The sequence below is a fragment of the Candoia aspera genome, chromosome 17 (genome assembly GCF_035149785.1).
Source record: "Candoia aspera isolate rCanAsp1 chromosome 17, rCanAsp1.hap2, whole genome shotgun sequence".
Taxonomy (NCBI): domain Eukaryota; kingdom Metazoa; phylum Chordata; class Lepidosauria; order Squamata; family Boidae; genus Candoia; species Candoia aspera.
Genome location: NC_086169.1, coordinates 10,293,209 through 10,302,125, shown reverse-complemented (window position 1 = coordinate 10,302,125; position 8,917 = coordinate 10,293,209).

Sequence of the window (8,917 nt, the reverse complement as noted above, 5' to 3'; positions counted from 1 at the left end):
CGAATAACATTAATCTCTTGACAGGATTTTAAAAAAAAATTGACAAGTGCAAAATACTTCCAATACTCCCAGAAAAAATACTGTAATTCAGTTGCTGGTGGCGAATCAACTGGCCTTTGGAACTCCTGAACCCAGTAGGTCCAAGAACCAGTCGATGCAAAACGGTCCTTATTCTGAGCTTCTGCATCTCTCTCTTTTTGAAACTGCCCTCTGAGAGTGCTGAAGATCTCTGGGGCTGCATTCAGCTCCCCCCAGCCCTTACTGACACAGAGAAGAGATTTGCTTTGGGTGGAGAGAGTGAGAATTCAACCATGTTTAAGGGCATTTCCGGTCTTGATCAATGTGTTTGCCGTAGCAAATGGCCCTTCAATTTAATCAGCCCTGCAGATTTTTTTTTTTGCACTACTGAACTAGCAACTCTTGTTTAAGTGAACTGGGCTGTAGAGAAGCCAAAGGCCGATGCAAAGCTGCTGTTCTTGAGATGCTGCTGGTTTTCTGCAGGTATCTGGAAGAATTGATAGAGTTTCAGTCCTTTAATGTAACGTTATATCACCCCACATGCTTATTCCTCCAAGTCATGATTTTTCTACAATGTAAAACCTAGTTCAGTAAGGAGTTACTGAGGTCCAGGTCCAGCCTTTTCTGATCCAGGAACTCATATCAAAGAAGGAGATGCAATTAGTCTGGCATTACTTCTTTGGGACAAATCTCTGCTGGGTGCTCAGAAATGTGCTACTTAATCAAGACCTTGCCCTGTTTAGAAACCAGATCTCTCATTTCTCTCTGTTTCTGAAGATAGCTAAGGACACTGTTGGCTCTCCTTCATCTTCTGGGGTCCCACCTGTCCTCCAGGAGTTCCCACAAGTGGTTTTGTGATTCCTTCTGCCAGTTCTGGAGGTGCCCAAGAATGTCATCCATCTGGCCCTGGAGATATGAATGTGTTTAAATTAGCTCACCTAATGTTGAACAGCCGCTCACAAGCAGGACATGAGGATATAAATAGTGATCAAGGGCCCCTTTCTGATTGGGAATGTGCAGTGTTTTTCAAACTTGGCAACTTTAAGAGGTGTGGACTTCAACTCCCAGAATTCCCCAGCCAGCATGCTGGCTGGGGAATTCTGGGAGTTGAAGTCCACACCTCTTAAAGTTGCCAAGTTTGAAAAACTCTAATTTAATGGTTATCACTTTAAATACCCCATTTAATCCTGATGCTCCTAAGGGTATGATTCTACTCCAGTATTTGAACCCACCCAGGATATTGATTCAGACAAATCTTTGAATCAGCTGTAATTTTTTCTGCATCAGATTGGACCCTTAAAACATATAGATGCTTCCGTAGGAAATCCGAAATAGTCCAATCCAATCTGAATGGATGCATTTCATTTAACATTCCAAATATATCCAAGGTGCCCCAGACTTAGGAGAGAATAACCTGGGGTCCTAGAGATGGACTTGACCCACTTGTCTTCTGACAAGTAAATGTTTTGTGGATGGCCACGTCCACCCTGGCAGACATTTTGCGAATAAACAATTAGCCAGAGCTATAGAGACGGTGGCGCTGCGGGTTAAACCGCTGAGCTGCCGATCGGAAGGTCGGCGGTTCGAAACCGTGCGGCGGGGTGAGCTCCCGTTGCTAGTCCCAGCTCCTGCTCACCCAGCAGTTCGAAAACATGCAAATGTGAGTAGATCAATAGGTACCGCTTCGGCGGGAAGGTAACGGCGTTCCGAGTCGTCATGCTGGCCACATGACCCAGAAGTGTCCTATGGACAACGCCGGCTCCAAGGCTTAGAAACGGAGATGAGCACCGCCCCCTAGAGTCGGACTCGACTGGACTTTACGTCAAGGGAAACCTTTACCTTTACTAAGGATGCGGTAGAGTGAAATTTTGGAACAGGTGACCCAATCTTTGTTATACTGTATGTTGCATCCCAATTGCTCTTTCTGTACACGTGACTAAAAAGGATTAAAGGGAGTTAAATAAATAGGAATAAAAAGGAAGTCCATGAAAAACAGGCAGGTTCATCAGAATACGACACTCCCCTCCAATATTTTTTTTCATTAAGCACTTCTGAAGATTGGTTTCATAACATTTTTATATAGATCTGCCGAATTGGGCGAGTTCTTCAATATTATTGTTTAACTTAGAAAAAACAAACAGTGGTGTCTTAGAATTGGAAATCAACTGCCCCCACCCCGAAGTTCTTTTCTAAGATGGGTCTGCAACATAAATGCATCGTGAAAAACCCCTTTTCACTCAGAATTCTAGTGTTATTTGTTTTTAAGCCTAAGAATCTTAAAACTCAATCTTCACTTGGAAGTCTCATCTTCAGCTGGGTTTGCCCCGTAATTAGTCTGTTTAAGATCATGGTATTACATTGATTTAAAAAAATATTTAATAAGGTGACCACTTAGATGTCAAACTGGCCACAAAGCTGTGCCTGGGTTTGAACAACAAGTATTTATCCACTCTCTGGGTGTGTAAATCACGCTGAACCGTAAGGAGTCTTTGGATTCTTGTAGCATCTTAAGTATGAGAAATGAATAAATAAGCTACCTAATTGGACTGAATGGGCTGGGTTCACACAATGTGCCAAACAGAATTAAGCTAACCAAGTTTAGCGTGTTGTGCCCGCAGCTCTTAGGTCCTTAAGAGGAAACTCTCCGAGGGTCAACTTGCTAGAAATCTTGATCTTGCCTGAAACGCTATAAGGAATTTGTGTGGTCCAAAACTTTTACTTTGATTTTTTCCCCCCCTCCCCTGAGCATCACAACTGAAGTGAATTTGACAGACTCCAGACTTTCAGAAGTCTTTTAAATATGTATTAATATTGTTATTACCCTTTTTTAGTTTGAGGAAGCAAGGAACTGTATTTCTATGATCTGTAAATGTCTTTGTACATAGGAAAAGTGATGTTTGTCTGTCTCCCTGTGCCTGTTTCTGTGTGTGCGTGTGCGTGTGTGCGTGTGTGTAAAATACTCTGTAACTCTGTCTAGTACAGGACTTGGGGTAGGCCTAGTCAGGTGTAACATACACTGCTGGTTTTGTAAATAAATTACACTTTTGCCATCCCGGAATTCTGCTCTATGGTAGATATGTAAATCTTGGTTGATCTTTTTTAAAGAACTTGATTAAAATTTTTCGACCGATATATAAAAACTAACAAAAATGAAATAGAGAAACCTACAAAGAAAAGAGAAAAAACTAAAAAGTGTGGAAATACAAACAAAACTGCTATAGAAGTGTCTTCTGACTTTCTACAGCAAAGATATACAGGTAGTCCTCATTTAACAACCATTCGTTTAGTGATGGTTTGGACTTATGACAGTGCTGAAAAAAACAGCTTATGACCAGAACTCACACGTATGACTGTTGTAGCATCACTGCAGTCATGTGATCACGGTTTGGGCACCTGGCAACCAGTTTGCACGTAAGACCTTTGCAGCATCCTGTGATCACATAATCACCATTTTTGACCTTCCCGGCTGGCTTCAGCCAAGCAAAATCAACGGGGAACTGTCAATGGGGAACTGCGTGATTCACTTAACAACCACATGGTTTGCTTAACGCCCATGGTGATTCACTTAATGACTGCCACAAAAAAGGTCATAAAATCAGGTTGAATTTGCTTAATGACCACTTCTCTAAGCAACCAAAATTCTGGTCCTAATTGTGGTTGTTAAGCAAGGACTAACTGTACATAAATCAATATCAATCTCTTATTGCAATTTAAATGATAGTAAGCATTACTTCTATAAAACATTTCAATTCTCAGTACAGCATCCTCCTAAACAAATTTTCCCTCCCAGTTAAAGAACATAAAAAACCCCTTCAAATATAATTTTTCACCTATTAAACTAACAAACAGCATCCTTCTTTGTAATTTACTCCTAGCTGCCAATCTTGGTTAATCTTGATTTTCCCCTCTGCTTCTAATCTAAGCCCCCCTAATGGATAAGTATCAAAAATAGCACCGAAAATATTGGAGCAGTCAGGAGAACAGCCTCAAATTGTTTCCAGTTTTCTTTTATGTTGTGGTCCATCCATCCTCTGCTTGTTCAGAAAAAAGTGTAAGTGTGCAAAGCATGCATTTCTCTCAGGCTCACGCGTCGCTTACGTGCTCTCCTTGTATCCAGATCCAAACTGGGCTGTTAGTTTCGCCCCTGCTCCAGCGAACCCCCCCATGTTCACAGCCCCCGTTATCAGAAAACTGGTTCAACGGACCCTGCTTAAACGAATAACGTGCACCATCCCTTAGCGGCTGTCTGTAAATAAAAATAATATTTGCACCACACGCCTGAAAAACACGGTGTACTTAGCAATACACAGATGCCCCAATTGTCCAAAAGGCTTAACCTAAGATGGAAACACAGATTTTTGAGAGATAACAGCACCAGCTCGATGGGTTGGGGCCTGCATGTGCCAGGCGTTGTGGGGAAATAACCCTGAGCTTTTGTGCCCTGTTTCAGGCACTGCCATCCCCAATAATTCTCCATCATTGTCTTTTTTAGTTGATTGTTTCATTTGGTGAAAGAGAATTTGAATCAGAGGGGAAAAGAGGGGATGTGATAGATGTAAAGTCATGCCGGCTCAGGGAACACAGAACATTTTTCTCCATCCCTCGCAGAGTTAGATGCCGAGGCCAAATGCAGGCAGGTTCAGGACTGGCAGAAGAAAATGGGTTTTCTCCCAACAGATTTGCTTCTGTTCAAGCAGCCAAGATGGGTGGTTCAAAAGGGAGGGGGCTGGTCCATGGAGGATCCGGCTAGGATAGGGGTGACCCCCTGAATGCCACGGGGAAGGGGCTCTCGTCTTGCAGTCCAAGCCTGGGGGCTTCCCAAGTGCGTCCTTTCAGCTGCACTTGATGGCCTGATCTAGCTGGGCTCTTACGTTCCAATTTCCTCTGAAATTCCTTGCACAAGAGAAGGGGATTGGGGAGAAATTCTGTCTGGTAGAGGTGGCACATTTGCCCTTACGCTGTTTCATTATGAAATTGCTAAAGCGTGGGGATGAGAAGAAGACCGCCCCCGTGGGTTTTTTTCTAATGGTTCTTCTGTTGCTGCTAAGAGGGAAGCTGTAATGGTTGCCTATTCTAAAACAGTATCAGACTCACAGGCAAGATTCATGGATATCTGATTTATTAAAGAACAGTAAGCAGGATCACAGAGAAAGCTGAGAATGATAAAAGCATGCCAAATGCAAACTAAAAACCCTCGGTGCAAACGAGATCCCTCCCCCCGTAGAATCTTCCCAGGCTCACAATCCCAGGTGCTCCTAACGGTTTCTGATGGTCTGCGGGAAAAGTCCTTGAGCAGAGAACATAACCCAAACACATTCCATTGTAATGAATTCACATACAGAGCTTGGTACAAGGTCTCGCAGCAGCTCCTTCCCAAACAGAAATGCGCATCAGTGCCATGGCATGTGAAACGTTACGATGTATAAACTACATTGAAACAGTGAACGTGACAGGAAGCATTCTTCAGAAAAATGGTTAAGAACAATAATTTATCCTTCCCCTGGATAAATTCCGGAACCTGCTCATCCGGTTTCTCTGTCCACAGATTACTTGGAGGATTTTGAAAGGCCCAGCTCCCATCATGGCCCCTGGATGAGTCCAGGCCCTAAAGAAGGGGATACATAACCTGAGGACCCCAAGACTTCATAATGGCTCATAAGACATCTCCCAAAAAAATAATGGTTGATACAACAGAAAAGGGAAATTCTATTTATATTTAAATCGAATTTTAAGAAATTTAATGTACTACAGGTAGTCCTCGACTTATGGCCATTCGTTTAGTGACTGTTTGAAGTTACAACAGTGCTGGAAAAAGTGACTTATGACTGGTCCTCACACTTACAACCTTCACAGTGTCCCTGTGGTCACATGATCAAAATTCAGGCACTCTGCAACTGGCTCACGCTTATGATGGTTGCAGCATTCCAGGGTCATGTGATCGCCATTTGCAACCTTCCCAGCCAGCTTCCAACAAAGTAAATGGGGGAAGCTGGATTTGCTTATTGACCTTGGTGATTCACTTAATGAACACAGCAAAAAAGGTCATAAAATCAGTTTGGTCTGGTGGTTAGGGCAACGGGCTAGAAACCAGGAGTCTGTGAGTTCTAGTCCAGCCTTAGGCACGAAAGCTGCCTGGGTGACCTTGGGCAAGTCCCCCTCTCTCAGCCCAGCCCACCTCACAGGGTTGTTGTTGTGGGGAAAATAGGAGGAGGAAGGAGTATTCAGTTATGTTCGCCACCTTGAGTTATTTGTAAAAATAATAAGGGCGGGATAGAAAATAAATAAATAAAAATAAATAGAAATCGGGCACGACTCACTTAACAACCACCTCACTTAGCAATGGAAGTCCCAGTCCCAGTTGTGTCATAAGTCGAGGACTACGTGGTATGTACTTTCTGGAGCGTGGCCCCCCAGCATGCTGTCAAAAGCTAGGGATGTCTCTGAGCTTGCAGAAGTTGTGCTGAGGTTTTTTGTTGTTTTTAAGACAAAGGCATGGGTTTATAATTTGTTTTCATGGAAATGGCATCTTCACTCAGAATCTCCCCCAAATGTGCTGGACCACAGTTCTCATCATGGGACGTGCGGCTGGAGGCGGGAGAGATGGCGGGGAGGCTGGGAAGGAAAGGGAAGGGAAGGGAAGGGAAGGAAAGGAAAGGGAAGGAAAGGAAAGGAAAGGAAAGGAAAGGAAAGGAAAGGAAAGGAAAGGAAAGGAAAGGAAAGGGAAGGGAAGGGAAGGGAAGGAAAGGAAAGGGAAGGGAAGGGAAGGGAAGGGAAGGGAAGGGAAGGGAAGGAAAGGAAAGGAAAGGAAAGGAAAGGAAAGGGAAGGGAAGGGAAGGGAAGGGAAGGGAAGGGAAGGAAAGGAAAGGAAAGGAAAGGAAAGGAAAGGAAAGGAAAGGAAAGGAAAGGAGACGGCAACGAGGAAGGGATTGGGGGTATGGCTGTGGGCAGCCCACCTCTCAAACGCCAACTCCACCCAAGTGGCCACAAACGGGGGAGAACGCTCAAAGAGGTCCACCTGGATAAGCTCACAATAAACGAGGCTGAGAAATTCCTCACACGGTTCCCAAGATCTGGTATTTACCCCGGATGAGCATCAAAGAGCCTTTCCTGAAATCTGTGTGGTTCTGGCTTCCTTGATCTTGCCCAGCTGGGTGGGGCTTGGCCGGAGAGGATGGACGCTTAATCGAAAGGCACAGACTTGGCGAAGCCTCAGGAATCACCCCTGCCCTGATTTGCGTATTCCAGTTTTAAGGTGGAGCTTTCCCCCTCCCATGGCATAAATCGTGCCCTAAGAACCATCTGTGGTGGCTTGGTTATGATGTGAGTTATGAAAGAGTCACAGACTGGGATCTGGCCGGTTCCCAGTGGCCTTTTTCAGCTGCTGTGGGCATGCCCTCCACCCTACGTGGCCCTGGGAGACACCAAACACTGGGCTTCTTCAGAGGCAACGGCCCATCCCGTTCTCCTCCAAGCAGCAGCCCGGCCTTAATGTGGAGCATCTTACGTGTCTGAAGGGTTCTCACAAGACAGCCAAGCACAGGCCCAAAAATCAGGTGCCTGGCAGGGCGTTCCTGCCCACGGCTGGAGGTCTCCTGCAAAATCCCTAAGCAATTGTTCAGAAACGGTCGAGCCAAGAAGTATATTTTCTTTGCAACCCTCAAAGACCATCGGGGGTGTGTGGGGGGGTGGGGGGGAATCATCCCATCCTGTTTCAGCCAGTGGAGAGGCATCAGTATTTTTTTTAATAATAACTTTATTCAATTTTTAAGCAAGAAAGATAAAAACTAACAGAAACTAATATTTAAGATGAAGGGGAGAGAAAAAGTAAAGAAAGAAAAAAAGAACAAGGCCAAAAGAAGGGGAAAAAAAGAAGGGAAAAAGAAATATAAAGGAATGGCTTCTGATTTTCTTTTACAGCAGTTATAGGTATAAATTTATAAGTATAAATTTAAACTGAACTCTTACTCTGTGGTTACAGCCTAACTTTCATTTTTTCTATCATCTACTATTTTTTCTAATCATCAAACCCATATATCTTAATTTCATTTTTTTCCTGTTGCATGCAAAAAATCCAAAAGGGGTTTCCAGTCACCCATAAATGTAGATATTGTTTTTTTCTCTAATCAAAGAAGTTAATTTAGCCATCTCCACAAGTTCCATCATCTTCACCATCCACTCTGCCATTGTGGTTAATGTCAAGTCTTTCCGCCATTGTGTGCTTATAGAAGTCTCCCTGCAGTTATGAAACATAAAAACAAAGTCCCGTGAGTTTTTTCTGACTTTTTATCAATCAGTCCCCAAAGAAAAAAACTCTGGCTTCAGTTGTATATCAACCTTCAAAATTTTCTGAATTAATGTATGTATTTGGATCACATTTTTTTTAGCTTTTTTGTATGTCCACCAAGCATGATAAAAAGTCCCCCCTTCTTGTTCACATTTTCAGCATAAATTCGAAGTACCTTTATACATTTTAGACAATTTTTTGAGAGAGGCGTCAATATTACTGTCATACCGTAAGCTTTGAATTTCCTAACACTTAATACAAAAAAATTGGTAAAGGTATTAGGCCGTCTCTACTGGTGTCATGATTTTCTGCTCCCTAGGAGTCTCACCACAGCCTTCTCACCAGTTGCAGGTGGCCTTCATGCAATTCACAATCAAAGCTAGTTGGGGAAAATCAAAAACTCAAGATTGATAAGCCACCTGACTTAGTCTTCCACCCTCCAAATGTCTGCTAGTGACTAACTTTTGTGTACTGCTGATGGCTTGTTCTTTGTGGTTTCAGAGATGCTTGGTAGGGGAAGTTGGGTTTGGAGGCAAGCTGAACTCACTTCCTGCCACCTCTGAGTAAGAACAGAACGATTTTTTTAATGAAAAAGAAAAAAACCCAAGGGCCCCG